The following is a 15,435-nucleotide window of genomic DNA, read 5'->3' as shown; positions in this document are numbered from 1 at the left end:
TTACAGGTCTCTTCAACAGTGCATAAACAGCTAACTCTGTTGCTTCCATGAGGAAACCTCATCCAAAATAAGGATCAAAGTTAATCAAAATAGAGGTGTGTTCAACTTAGAAGACAAAAATGCCCACTAAAACATTCAAAAACCAAGGTGCATTGGTTAAATCTTCCAGAGGCCACTCTAACCTGTGTTTTGATCATATAAGGGGATTTAAATAGCTACAGTATTATATTCCTATTCATCCAAAAGATATTTTTCATAACTCCCACATTACATAAAGTACTTATGCAATGCCTGAAATACAATGACCATATGTAGTTTTCCAATAATCACAACAGTCAAATACTGAATCACAATTGACATTTTGTCTCATGTTATTGTTAGGGTTTTTTAAACAAGCTGTTTGTGAAAAGAAAAAGGATGAAAGCTAAGGGTTATAAATGAGAGGAGGAGAGACTGATCAGGGGAAAGCCACAGCTTATTTAATAAAAGAACTCTCTTTAGTGCCAACATTTAAAAAAAAAAAATGCAGCAAAAAAAATCTAATATGCCATGGTACTTATTAACAAGAGGCACCATTTGAATTACACCTCTGAACATGGTATCAGTCTCACACCTTTTTTTGTATGCTCACGCCATACTGTTACCTACATAAGTACAAATTCCGAACAAATTCTTCTTTGCCATTCACATCTAATGCAGCCTGAAAATGGTGAGAGTCATTTTTGTTTATAGTTTTTAAAAGATCTTGTGAGGTCCTGTATTGGGATCAGTAGGTGTCACCCACAACTATCTCTGGTTTCAATAGTTTAGAACCTTTCAGAAACACCTACTTAATTTTTATGGCTGAGATTTTCAAAAAGTCACCTTAGGGATTTGGATGCACAATTCCCATTAAAATTAATGGGAACTGGGTGTCCAAATCCCCAAGGCAGCTTGAACATCAAAATATAAGTATATAGTATGAATGAACATCAAAAATGTCTTTAATACTCTTTACTTTATCCAAAAATGGTGGCCTACCTCAATCAAGTTCAGGTGTATTGGTTGAATAGTGCCAACCAGTGCTAGTTGTGTTATAGAGGCCTTAAACTGTCCAGTAAAGTCAGCTTCAAATCATCTGTCATTAATATTCACTTCATTTAGAAAGTTACATAATTTAAATGAAACATTTGATTTTTTACATACTAATGTCTTTTAATCATATTTATTTGTTAAAGTAGAGCTTTCCAATCAGTTTTACTATTAAAACCTAAGGTATTAATAGTAAAATAAAAAGAATATAAGTTTTCACAGTATGTCAAGAAGGTTGCAATTTTTAGATCATGAAAATGTACAGTCCTGTTTTTCCATGGCTGTCTTTTCTTGTTTTGTACATTATGTCAAAATCTCAGCCATCTGATCACCAATAAAAAAAACCCATGTATCTCATCCAAGGACATAACAAAAAAATACCACCCCACTCACTGCCACCCAATCAAAGCCACAATTTAATCCCTGAAATTGTGATCTTGCATTCAACCCATTACCTATTTTGTATACCATAAAAATAAGGATTATGAAATCTTATTTCAAATAGCTGCGTGCCAGAGGAAGCAAAAAAATAAGCCACGTTAATTTAATCTTCTTTCCTAAATGTTAACAGCAGTGTAAAAATGGATGCTCTCATCCTTGTAATCAGTTGCATGGTGCACAAGGGCAGCAGTCTCTGGTGCCTCATCTGTGAACTAATCTTTCATTTCATAGCAGATCTTTCCATATCAAACAACACAAATGACTTAATTTGCATGACAGGATTTGTAACGGGGCAAATCTAGTGTCAAAGTCGATTAAAGATTACACCGGAGAACTATCATAATCAGTACTCTAATGAGCCTAAATAGTACATGTAAAGTCTCCCCTTTTTGCCATTCCAGTCATGTATAAAAGGGAATGTGTTTCTTTTCATCGGTGAGCCAGTCCTTTGGTTTGCACATTACGCCCTACGTTGAGCTAAAGTCATGTCAGTCTGGTTTCAGAGGGAGAGAAAGGGAAATAATAAAGCAAACATCACTTCACAAATGACATTGCTTGGTATAAGCCAACGTTTGAAGCCCTTAATTCTTCTAATCTGCAAAATAGTCAATGCTAATGGGTTTTTGCCTTTGTGAAAGCTGATGCATAGAAAGAAAAACTTTAATGAGCTGCCTGGGTTGTATGCTTACAGATACCTGTCAAATGTCTGTCATCTTAGCTATCGTTGAGGCATTATAAAGAAAGTAAGAAGGAAGGAACGACAGTATTTGTACAAGCATTTTCATGCTAAAATGGCACAATTTTCTTCCTGTCATAATTTCATTGTATCTGAAAGTCTGAAAAGCTTAACCCTTTCACTAGCACACCCTGTACAGCATATCACATGTAATGTTTGAGCTAGCAGCTTTAAAAACAGCATTGTGATTTGGTAACAGCATCTTCTGTGAAATTTGTTTCATAAACCCGAATTACCTATATTTAAAAAATGTGACAACAAACTATTGGAATCAATTGCTGCACCCCAGGGAGATCAGGAGTTTATTAAATGTAACAAATCCATAATGTAGGAGTCTGTCATCGCAATAATTTCTTTTTGAGTTCTTAATTCCACACTCCTTTGTATCTTCAGGCTGCTAATAAGAACAGTGGTACAATGAGGTCAACAAACTCCCCTATTCGCACCTTCTCTTTCATTAACAGAAACAGGAAATATGAATCCATCTTATTACAGTGGCAGCCGCTAACTCTGCTATTCTGTGCTGCAGTTAGGCTGAGTCAGCCTTGTTTTCAGACCTTTATAATTACTCCACTATAAAAATTTGCTCTGAGCTGAAACTAAGTTTCATTTCAAGTGTGATTTTTGTTCCCCTCTTTCCAGACGTAGAGCCTATCCCTATCTTTCTCAAATAATTCAGGCATTAGAGAGTATGAACATTTTAATCTAGATTGCCAAATGTGTGTGTATTTTGAGGGAAAAGATCAGAGCAACATTCTCTGGTTTAAAGATTTATTTGCTCTGTAATTTTAAATATAGCTTTAGACTCTGATCCTAACTACAGGTAGGAATATTCTTAACTCTACTCACAGGCATAAGTGTTTGTGGAATCACAGCCTTAATCTGTACAGTTACATTAATATATCTCTAATGTGAACTTGTGATGTTTGAAAACAGTCAAGTTACTTCACCTACAAAAGCATCAACTAGATTGGGCACAACATGAGGAGCTGGAGATAGGGATTCTAATGCCAGCTGCCACTGGCTTGCTGTGTGTGGCTCTGGGCAAGTCATCTAAACGTTCCATCTCCGTTTCTCCATCGAGGATAACCCCTGCTTACTCACCTGCCTCACATGAGAGCTGGGAGGGCTAACTGGTTAATTCTGTAAATCACTTGTGTCATGTAAAGCACTGTATAACTATTATAATTTTCACAAGGACTTTTTGTACACAGATTTACCATATTTGTAAAAATCCTCTGACCTCAGAATAAGGGTCTGAGCCTGTTCCCATTTATGTCAATAGGAATTTGGCATGGACTTGGAATGCAGTAATAGACAGTGTTATTGACAATATTTTGGTCTATCATATCAATCCATGGACAAGGTGTTTGTGGAACTGTTTGGTTTTTTTAAACTGTACCTATCAATTCTCCATTCTGTGGGGCTTCAACAACGTGTCAAGGTATTGGCATGACACACTTCAATGCATCTTAAGTATTCTTAAAACACCTCAGGCATTGGCTCATACGTTTTCATTGAGCCATTACAATCTAAATACGAGAACTTTAATGAGTGCATTGCAACTGCATTGCTTCCAAAGGACTCACTGTAAGCTCACACTGACAATATCTTACATGCTTCTGCAGCACATGAAAATCTCAATGGAACATTTCTCTCTCTCTTTTTTTAAATGCAAACACACACAGCAGATGAACATATGGCAAACAACTCAAGCAGCTTTAAAGTTTGAGATTAAACAAACAAAAACAAGGAATTTTAATTATAGCTGAACCATATAACTTAAGCTATATTGCCTAGATTTGACTGAGCTGAGGTTCCCCCAGCACTGAGTGATTGTAAATAAATACACGTGCTATAATACCTAGGCATCAGGGAGTTAAGAACAGAGCAGTAGCATTAACTACAAACTGGCTTTTCTCTGATTAGGCTACAAATTAAAAGTGTGAAATGTGCAAGTTACCCACCAATTAAAAAAAAAAAAACAGGAAAAAATAAAGAGCTCAATATATGGGAGGGTGGAGAATGGGGGAGGTTTTATGTGAGAAAACTGACAGGTATCAGAATAAAATAAATCAATAACAATTTTAAAAAATCTTTGAAAAGGGAAGTCTTCTGGCATTGTTTAAATGTGGTAGAGATGGACTGTCTCTAGGGAAAGCATGTTCTCTTTACAGACACCTCTGAACCCATGATCACCTGCCAAACTAGTGTGACAGCAGAATCCTAAAAAGGGAGAAGGTATTAGAATGTGAGCAGCCATCAGTATATGGTTCTAGGTGGTCTATGTACCCCCATAAGATTCTCACTCTCTAACTTTCACACAGTTGTGTGTGTGTGTGTGTGTGTGTGTGTGAGAGAGAGAGAGAGATGGATGCAGAAAATGAGGTAAAGGAACCCCTCCATTCGGAAAGGGATCTGATCTATCATTACATCACCTGTCATTCCCCTAAGGAAGGTTCCTTCTGTTTGATGAGGATGGTGTGGCAAACACACCTACTTTTTTGGAAACATATACTTATTAATCACTCTCTATTTAAATTTAAGCATGCTGTTTATTAAATGATCACTCACGCTTCCTGACTGGTGTGTTTGGTACAGTAGCCACAGCATTCACACTATAATATAGAGAGCTGAACTCAAAGGGATTAGTGTACAAACGTAAATAACATACATTAGCTGTACGTGTGTAGCTTTGACTGGGATTTCATCCACTTTCGGATATGAATAATTCATTCAACATCTTTGTCCAATTGTTCTTTTAACAACTGCAATATGAATTAAAAGGTTATAAGCCACGTTACTAAATAATCTTTTACGGTTTCCCAGTGGCAATTTGTGTACAATTTTTACAGATTCAAGCCTCTGCCATTTCTGTTCCAGAGTTCATTTTTATTGCAATCCTAGGCTAGCCTTTTCCCCTGAACACTACCTCTCTGACCTAACTGCCATACCTCTGATCCTCTGCACCCCAGAAGCTGTCACAAGTCTCCCTCCTTCCCAGGAGTTGAACACACAATAGAGAATAGGCCCTGGCTGTGAGGTTCAGCAGCCATTAACCCCTACCAGCTGTTCCTGCAGGGAGCCTTCTGTGGCTGAATGTCCTTTCTCTGCGGAGGCCCTCATTGCCACTAATCTAACTATTGTTGGTTAGGAATGCTGACAGGAGAAAAGAAATTTTTCTTGTGTCCATGCAAGTGTGTGTATCCATGTGTAAGTGAAGGAAGAGTGAAGGCTAATTTCTATAGTAGGCATGAATGGAAGGATTGGGAAAAAAAACTAGTTAAAATGTGTTTACTTGCTTAAAAGGCTCAGTCAATTTAAATAATTTCAGTAGTATGCTCTGTTTTGGGGAGGGGGGGAGGGAAAACTAGTTACTATTATAGTTTTATGTTAAATCCCCTCAAGAGATTTTGATATGGTCCGTGACTTTATTAAACCATTTCTTACAAAATAACAAAGATCATAGGACAAACTGATTAATAAAAATGCTGGAATAAAGTTAAACACGCACACAAAAAATCACATCCTTTTGCCAGATTTTTTTGTTAATTCAGAACTGGGCTTTTATGGAGTTAAGTTTACTTCATATTGATTGTCCACTTCCGGTGCACTGATGGCTCACAACCTCCTCTATAGATGAAATACATAAAGTGAGCGTCATATTTCAATGAACACATTTAGGATCATGTACTAATATTGTACAAAGAAATAAATCTAAATCAATTGTGAGGAAAAGCATTTCTGACTTAAATCATGGACATTTTCAATAGCCAATCTAAACTCCATGCATCTCTCATGATAACATAATTTTATAATTATACCTCATTTCATTTTAAAAGATTTTCATGCACCATTAATAGAGATAAATCATGAAAGAGTCTTCAGATTGCTTTTCCTTTTGTAGCCATGAAAGTGATGAGAATAACTACAATTTAATTAGGATGCAGAGTAAATATTTTATTTGTTGGAAAACTGTATATAATTTTGAACGTCATTGATTTCATTCCCCCTGGCCAACAAAAGATTTATAACAGAAACTGTTTTTAAATTTAGTGCTCTATTTTATCACTTGATAAAGTTCAGTAAAATACAACAGTTGGTCTAGTTCAAATCAAATTAGAAATAATTCATGTAGAAGTATATTTTCTGGGCAATTAGACTGTATGGTAGTAGGACAAATGTCTGATATAATAAAGCTCTACTTTGCATCTGTTCCTGTGTCTAGACTGCTGCAATTACTGGTCCTTACAACAGCAGCAGCAAGATAAAGCAGTGCTTATAGGTTATAGCTATTCAAATTCTACATTTTCTTTCTTTGCCCCCTTTATTACCTAAATCATTTGATTGTTAAAAAATAAATTTAATTTAATGAAGTTGCATTTTTTTAAATACAAACAAACAGTGCAGAATCTAGCACATTGTTTCCCCAAAGCATTAGCTGCCATGCACGGATACTGATTTCATTGAAGTTAAATGTGTGCAAATAATGCTTGCTCAAAATGAAACAGCAGAAATGGCTCTGTGGCTAAAGAGAGGACTTCAATCCCCATGGCTGTCAATCTGGCATCTTTCACAGGCACTAAATTCACACAAAATATTAACAAGAGCACACTGTTAACTACTGTATTTTGGGGGGATGAAAGACCCCGCTCTAAGGAAGTATATGGGTATGTTGATAGGTAGCGAGGTGTACATCCTTATTAAAAAGAAAATAATCTCTAGCCTAAATACAAATTTAAGGCATATACAGCCCTAGATCCACATGTGGAACTCCGCCCCACAACATCTCATTGGCGTCAAACAGAGTACTGCCTCCAGACTGAGGTGATGAATAGCGTTAGTAGTACGCTAAGGATTATGTGCTGTTCCTTATCCATTCAAACTTAGCTAATGTGGAGTCAAGAGAAATTCCTTCATAAACAATGGGCTCAGTCCTGGTAAGGGCTTTGAACCGCTGCCCAGTCTCAACTCCCACTGAAGTCAAGGGGAACTGAGGACTGCTCAGCACCTTGAAGGTCATGCTGTGCTTCAGAAGTGTTCCAGAAACTGCAGCATCATGTAATTCATGGGCTTGGACATTACTTACTGGTGTCAGTGAGACTGGGGTGTGCTATATAAGTGGGGGGCAGGAGGGGTGGGGAGAATTGGGGTCTCCTAGTGAATCTGAACAAATATTAAATATGTTTTAATTTGGACAATCTACATAATTCAAAACATATTAAATCATAGCCTTACATCCCAGCAAAGAATAAAGCAAATACTAGTAAATTACATTTGTAAAATAATGGATGAAAGGAAAAACAAATGGTGACTTTAATGAACAAGAAAAATCTTGCATCCACAGCTGGATCCACTGGAAATAGCAAAATCCAGCACACCGCACACGTTAGGGAGACCTAGTGGTAAGTTATTGGATCACTGGACAAAACTTTAACCCCAACATTAAGATGTAAGCAGACAATCCACATTGTACATAAAATAATCTATCTGCAGTTGTACCATTTCAGACTGTGCTCTCATCAGATCTCACACATTAAGATGAGTTACCCCAAATCAGTGTTTAGACAGGGGACCGCAAAGGAAAGCTTGGCTGCTGATGCATTAGGTATTAACTCCAGTGTCCTGGTGAAATTCAAACTTGGGTATCACTTTGTTCCTAATCAACAGTCTCCCAGCAATTCCAGTTGGCTAAGGTATTGCACAGATCTTCCATTCCTGTACTCAGTTGTTGGGTAGTGCTGTTGGACACTGTTAAACAAGCTGCCATGTTTAAACCCCAGCTGGCAGCATTTCAGTGGTAAGTGATGTTTGTAATTTAGTCCAGCATTTCAGCGGGGCCAGAACTGTCTGGGCAATGTAGGTAGAAGGCCAAAGGGAACCATGATTGTTTTGTTCCCTTATCCTGTTGCCCAGCAGTCCCACATGAGGGAAAAGGCTGGGTTGCACCAACAACACCGATAGCGTTCTGCCTGATAGGTGGCTGCCAGGACAGTAGCTCCAAAGTCAGCTTCCTAACAGTCAGTATGACAGAAAGTGGCCATAAAAGCTACTGCAGAGATCCAACCAACCTGCTTCTCAGGTCCCACAATGGATACTGTTCCCGAAAGAGGCTTGATGAAAGGAAAGAGGCAAACTTGGGCCAAGATCCAGCTTCCTTATACGTTAGTGATTTTACCTGAGCTATGTTGGAGTGAAACTTTGGGACCATCTGAAAAATGGCAGAGATTGAGGAAAGAGATGTCCCTTTCCTCAATTCACCCTGCAAGGGCTCCACCGTCCTCGGTCTCTACCTTCCTAAGGGCAAAAATCAGTAATTTAATTTCTATTTAGAAAGTTGAGGGTTATTTCACCATCTTTTCACAAACTGGTCCAGGTGTCCCCTTCCTCTACCATTTCCGACTCTCTGTAATTATATAATCAAAGAGAATTCTGGTTGTAAAATGAGAGTAGTAGATGGCCCTCAGGTTTTCACTTCTATGAAGCAATCATATCATATCCTTTTTAAGATGATGTGCTTTACTTTGGAAATATTCAATGAGGTAATGGGGCTACCTGTCAGTGCCTAAATGCTGAACTTCCCCTTTCTGCATCAAACCCACAAACATCAGTTTTGATAGGACAATCTATACAGAAATACCTTATAATGTTGATCACAATTATGTAAACAAGGAGCATAGCACAAATAAATATATGCAAAGAGATTGTAGGTATAATTTTTAGAGGATAAGGGCAATACGATAACTTTTAGAAATATCTCTCTCATGCAAATGTCACCATGTTGTTTCTAACCTCTAAGTGTCATAGCTCATGATAGCCAAACAGAAAGTGGTTGTTGAGTAGTATGAGTTCATAAGGAGTTCCATCACCAGTGGGTAACCCAATGTATTATGCTATATATATATCCAGGGACCTGAGTATTCTGTGATTCCATGACTGCAGAATCTGGAGCACAATTCTGTGACAAAATCTCAGATTCGTTTTTTTTAAATTAAGTTTCCAGCTGTATGCTTCCAAAGATAACCCCAAAAATATGAGCAGAGTGTAACTGATGCCTGTCTGAGGACTTGTCTACCTGGCAATTTAGCATACAGCAAGCTGCAGAGCCGGGCCATCTGGAGAATTCAGTAAAAAAATCCATAATCAAAAATAATCTTTGCTAAAAATAATCATAGATGACTTGTACATCAATGAGTAGTTTCAACTGTGAGCCATAGTTGTGCATGTGTGTGTGCACGTGCTTGAACGTGGGAGGGATGGGGATGAAAAGTATCTAAATGGAGATACAATAAATTCACTTTGCCATGGACTTCAGATTTTGCCACAGAATGTAGTCCCTTTGTGCCATAGAGGGTGAGGGGCCCTGTATGTATCAGGCAGTAATATGGCATGTATCTTCACACTTAAGGAGCTGTATTCTCAAGGCCGCCAACTTCATTTGCACTAACACAAAGTGTCACTGAAAACCAAGACCAAATTAGAACAAGCGTTACAATTCTCAACACTGCAGAGAAGGTAGAGAAAATTATATTATTATTATTTAAGAACATAAGAACAGCCGTACTGGGTCAGACCAATGGTCCATCTAACCCAGTATCCTGTTTTCCTACAGTGGTCAAATCCAGGTGCTTCAGAGGGAATGAACAGAACAGGTAATCGTCAAGTGATCCAGCCCATGTTGTCCAGGCCCAGCTTCTGGCAAACAGAGTCTACGGACACTCGGAGCATGGGTTTTCAACTTTGTCCACCCTGGCGAATAGCCATTGATGGACCTATCCTCCGTGAACTTATCTAGTTCTTTTTTGAATCCTGTTATAGTTTTGGCCTTCACAACATCCTCTGGCAAAAAGTTCCACAGGTTGACTGTGCCTTGTGTGAAGAAGTACTTCCTTTTGTTTGTTTTAAAACTGCTGCCTATTAATTTCATTGGGTGACCCCCAGTCATGATTTTATAGACCTCTAGCATATTCTCCCTTAGTCGTCTCTTTTTCAAGCTGAAAAGTCCCAGTCTTATTAATCTCTCCTCATATGGAAGCTGTTCCATACCCCAAATCATTTCTGTTGCCCTTGCGTGTACCTTTTCCAATTCTAATATATCTTTTTTGAGATGAGGAGACCACATCCTCACGCAGTATTCCAGGTGTGGGTGTACCATGGATTTATATAGAGGCATTATGATATTTGGGTTACTTTAATACAGTGGTGGCCAAACCATGGCTTGTGAGCCACATGTGGCTCACAAACCATGGCTTGTGAGCCACATGTGGCTCTTTTACAGTTAAAGTGTGGCTCACGGAGCCCCCTCCACCCTGCCATTCTCTGGGAGGGTGCTCAGGGATTCAGCCCTGCGGCAGGGTGGTGGGGTTAGGGGCTTCTACCAGAGATAACGGGTGCCTGCTGAGATTGGGGGCACAATTGAAAGGTCCGGTCCCCCCAACAGCTTGAGTCATGCTCCCCAGGCACATCCTCCCTCGTGCCCTCAGCAGCCTCTCCCTGAAGCTCCCAGCTATTTGCCACTACCTCTCCCCACAGCCATAGCTCCCAGCTTGCCAGCTCCAGTAGCTGCCTTACAGGGAGGGGATCCAGCGGCACCATGTGATCGAGCGGGACCAGCAGACCCCATGTGCCCCCCTGTGTGTCACCTCTGGCTTCTGCTCAGCAGAGAGGGAGTCTCAGGGCTTCAGCCCTGCAGGGAGTGCCTGCCAGGGCTTGGGGCTTCAGCAGAAGTGGGGCTGGAGGCCTGGCAAATGCGCCCCCCCGGGGCTGAAGCCCCAAGCCCCAGTAGGCGCACCCTGGCTCCCGAACATCTGAATATTGTCGTATGTGGCTCGGAAGGTCAGTAAGCTTGGCCATCCCTTCTCTAGTACACAGAAGCACTAGTCATGGACCAGGACCCCATTGTGCTAGTGCTGTACACAGAATAAAAAGGCAGCCCCAAAAAGTTCACAATCCAAGTGTATCATACCCTGGTATCATGAGAGTGAGACAACTTGGAAGTTGGGTAGGGGAGATTTTTTTTCTTATGTTGTGCCCGTTAAATTCTGCACCCCTTCTGATTTGGGTGTTGGGGAAGTACAGTGGAGGGAGAAATCACCTCTTCCCCTGACTCAGGTTACACTGGTGACAAGTAAAAGGAAACTGAAGAGCAAACTGTCCATCACTGAAACACACTAGACACATCATAGATACCCAATTTTTTGCTGGGTTATACCTTGAACAAGAGAGTTGCTGGCCAGTTACTGGGAAGACTGATTAGTTAGTTACTTATCCCATTGCCTCTCTCACTCTCTGTGTTTCTCTGACTACACTAATTGGTATTTTGAAAGTAAGATTTCATCAAATACAATAATTTGGAAGAAGTGTTTCAGCACAGGAGATGTTGACATGTCACATTTTCTGCCTTCCAGAGGTAATCTTTCTGTGCTTCTGTTTGGTAGAGAAAGTGATTTCAAACAATTAAGAACATATGGGCGGCATTTTAATATCCACACATTGCTGAAGAAAATGCACATAATGGTCAAATAATTCTATTTAAACCTAAATTCCTGCCGAGTCGCTTTCCATATTGGTGTGTCTATTATTTCATTTGTCTTTTGTATGTACCAACACTGAGAGTGCAAGACCAGATTGCTGGTTTTTAGAGAACACTGACCCAACAGCTATTGGGTCAGATATTGGTATTGCTATTGGTAAATGACTCTGTTTTCAACAACAGCAGCAAGACTGAGAACACAGTGAACCATCTTCAGAGCAATACCCACCTCTGTAACCCCTCCCCCTGGAGTGCGGCTCTGTGATATACAAAGAGCTAAATATACTATCAATAAAGCACACAACATAGCAGGGGGTGAAATGGCCAAGTCATTTTCCATTCACTAGGGCTAAGAATGCATAAATGATTCTTGATACAGCTACTCATGACTTACACTGTCATCCTTAACATGTGGGAAAAAAAACTTGTTTATTCTATCTTTTTATTCTGTGGGTGTACAGAATACATATTGTGCATGTATCTATATATTTGTGGATGTGCGCATGTGTATGGGTGTACAAATGCAGACATATACTTTTACAATATTTTGCTGCAACTGAAATTTCATTTTAAAATTTGTTCTAAAATACTATATATTCATATAAATATAGACTCATATTTAAACATACACAATACAACACCTGGGGTGATAATACCCACGTGATAAATTGTATTTTTCATGGATTTTTGACTGTCTCATCTGCACTCTGCCCATTCGTCCATTTTTCCTGGAACTTATTCTTACATCCCAAACTTCAGAACACCTTCAACCAATTACCATTCATAAAAAGCCACCTGTTTCCTTCTTTCACCCCAAATGTGTCTAGCAAAATGACCCTGGTCTGAATCCCAAGTCAAACAGTCACCAGTCCTGAACTTTTGACAGATTTAAAGTCTATCTCAAGATTTTGGAGAGCTAGAAAAAGGGGCAATAAAACCAATTAAAATCGGAGGGTCTCCCTTTTCCCCTGAAACATGCTGAACTTGCTTCCAATCCTGGAAGGACTGGAGATACAACAACAGATTTTAGAATTGACATGTTATGTATAGAAAAACTATTTTAAATTATTTATAGAAGTGTTTAAAATGTAATTGTTTTAATTTCCCCCTTCCTCTTAGCCCTATACAGTTGGACTCACAATAACTAGAACACCTGGCTTCACAGATGAATAAATGCGTTAAATACTCTCCATCGCATTTTTTTAAAAAATCTCTTAAAAAGTCTGTAAATACACTGCATAACAGGGTATATAATGCTGCAATGTGACACAAAAGCTGTATGGGGTCTTGTCTAGGATGACCTGTATCACTCTGTAAGGGTTTTGCTGTTTGTGGATAATGCAGTAATCCCCAAAACATGTCAATAAAACCTTTATGCCACACCACACCATGTTTTCTCTATATATATTATTACACCAGCACACTGAGTCAGGAACTTGATAAAGCTTAATAAATTGCAGCCTTTTGCACCATCATGTTATTGCTCAAATGATAACAATACTGTGTATCATTTATTACAGGACCTAACATCATGCTTCAAACTAACTTTTTAAAAAGAATTTCAATTGTTCTGCTGTTAAGAACTATACTTTAAAATACCCAGGTTTTTTTATTCTAGCTGAAGAATGGAAAGAAAAAGAGTACAGAAGATCAAACTAAACAGCAAGTAATTACAAAAGACAAGAAAGGATGTTAATTTTCTGAAGAATTAAAATGTTGACAGAGTATACATATTTTGTGTTGGGTACAAATAATAAACTATACCCAAACAATGCAGCATTTTAGAATACTATCCTTTTATCTTTCTTTTCAGGTGACATTTATAAACTTTTGGAGTTTATCTTTAAAGCTTGGCAGGAAACAGTTTTCCCAATACCCAAGAATTTTCAAAATTTGGAAAAAATATTTCCCATCTCAAATTGGGATGAAAAGTCAAAATCTCAAAAATTTTCAGCAACTGATAATCCAAAACAATTCAGAACTGGCCAGTCAAAATGTGATAATTTCTAAATGTTTCATTTTGATTTCGACCTTTAACTAAAATTTCTAAATGAAAAATCTTTTTGACCTGAAAAATGAAACATTTTGTTTCAAAAAATGTCAAAATAGGATGTTTTGACACTTTTGAACCTTTCAAGATTTTTTCAAATTGGGAGAGTTGTCAAAACTGACACCCTTTTCCACAGACAATTCGGTGTTGACGAATCAGTGTTTGCTGACGAAAAACATTTAAAAAAATTCTCAACCAGTTCTATTTATCTGCAAGCTTATAGAAGTGGGCTGTAGCCCACGAAAGCTTATGCTCAAATAAATTTGTTAGTCTGTAAGGTGCCGCAAGTACTCCTGTTCTTATTGTCACGGAAAACGCTCAAGAAACATATTGCCGTGTGCTGCTGGACATAGTTAATTCTCTTACAGACAGATACACACGCATGTTACAGGCCAAATTCAGTTTTGATTTTCATTGGTGTTAACCCATAGAGCACAATGAAGCTGTACTGGTGAAACCAAGAAGAGAATTTAGCCATATACACCCACTCCGCTGATATCATATTTCTTTGCTGATGTTCCTCTATGAAAAAGCCTGCCTCAGGCTCTTTGAAAAATTCTGAAATTTAGGTTTTCCAGACTGTCTGACACACACACATAGCTTTTGAGCATACTGTGTCCTTTAGATTTTAGATATAAACAAACAAATCCTTTGTTCTAGCTCATCCTCTACTCACTGACTAATAAAAGTGGAAGCCTAAATTGCATGGATTGCTTTTCTACTTATTGCCTTTTTTTGTTCTGCTGCCCTTTTTGTTCTGGTAACACTTTCCTATACACTGAGGTTTAAATATTTATCTGACACAAGACTATTTGACTATTGTCTGTCTATATTTGCATAATCTCTTCCTCTCTAGTCTATCTACCTATCACCCCTTAGATAAACATTCACATATATACACTGTAAGTAAAGAGAGAGAGAAGGGAAGACAGCCTGACATGGTCACTACCAGGAAAGGTTCTTTAAACTGTCTGCATCAGATGGGATTGCAGACTTTCGAATGCTAGTATCTTTTAGAAAGCATTACATCTAAGAAAGAAAAAAAAATACAACTATTAAAATGCACATACACTGCTGGCACTGTTGTGACAGCCAGCAGTATCAGCGTCAGTCAATTATCTTCACAAATGCCTCTTGTGCTAATGAGCACTCTCAAAAATCACCAGACTTTTCTGGCAAGGAGAAAAGATCAGTTTCATTGCTTGCAGAACTAATTCAGTGTACAAAAGTGAAGGCTCCACCATCGCTGCCTCTTTTACTGCTCCTTTTGTAAAGGCTTTTGATGTGCACTGAAGAGATCGGTCTGTGTTTGGGGCTCTTCATCTCCAGTTCATTGCCTGTCATTAACATACATATCCATATGAAAAGTTTGGTAAGTCACTAACAGCTGTCCAGAATGGAGTTTCAGGGAAAAAAGGACCTATTCCTTCTCAAAATGCTGACAATACTATTTAGCCCTTTTTGGCAATGATATACCTAACTTTTTAAAGCCGCCTTTCACTCAAAAAGCAACTAGGCATAATACTACATTCAGACACATAGTGGTTTTCATTTTGAAACAGTCATTTGCTGTATTCAGAAAAGGCCTATAGTTACCAGAAGCAA

The 15,435-nt window shown here is 38.6% G+C and overlaps 1 long non-coding RNA gene across 7 annotated transcripts in view; it reads right to left on the bottom strand.

Moving 5' to 3' along the window:
• Positions 1-5,158: 5,158 nt before the first annotated feature.
• Positions 5,159-15,435, bottom strand: part of LOC135981334 (uncharacterized) — a 92,191-nt gene continuing 81,914 nt past the window's right edge. For 4 of the 7 annotated variants that reach the window (XR_010598301.1, XR_010598302.1, XR_010598295.1 and 1 more), the window contains one exon: positions 5,160-8,654. This is a non-coding gene — a long non-coding RNA (uncharacterized LOC135981334). Of the gene's footprint in view, positions 8,655-15,435 lie in introns of all 7 variants that reach the window. The other 3 variants (XR_010598296.1, XR_010598297.1, XR_010598300.1) reach the window with 1 other exon arrangement.

The sequence above is a fragment of the Chrysemys picta genome, chromosome 2, assembly GCF_011386835.1.
Source record: "Chrysemys picta bellii isolate R12L10 chromosome 2, ASM1138683v2, whole genome shotgun sequence".
Classification (NCBI taxonomy): Eukaryota; Metazoa; Chordata; order Testudines; family Emydidae; genus Chrysemys; species Chrysemys picta.
This window is presented reverse-complemented; position numbering and strand designations above follow the sequence as displayed.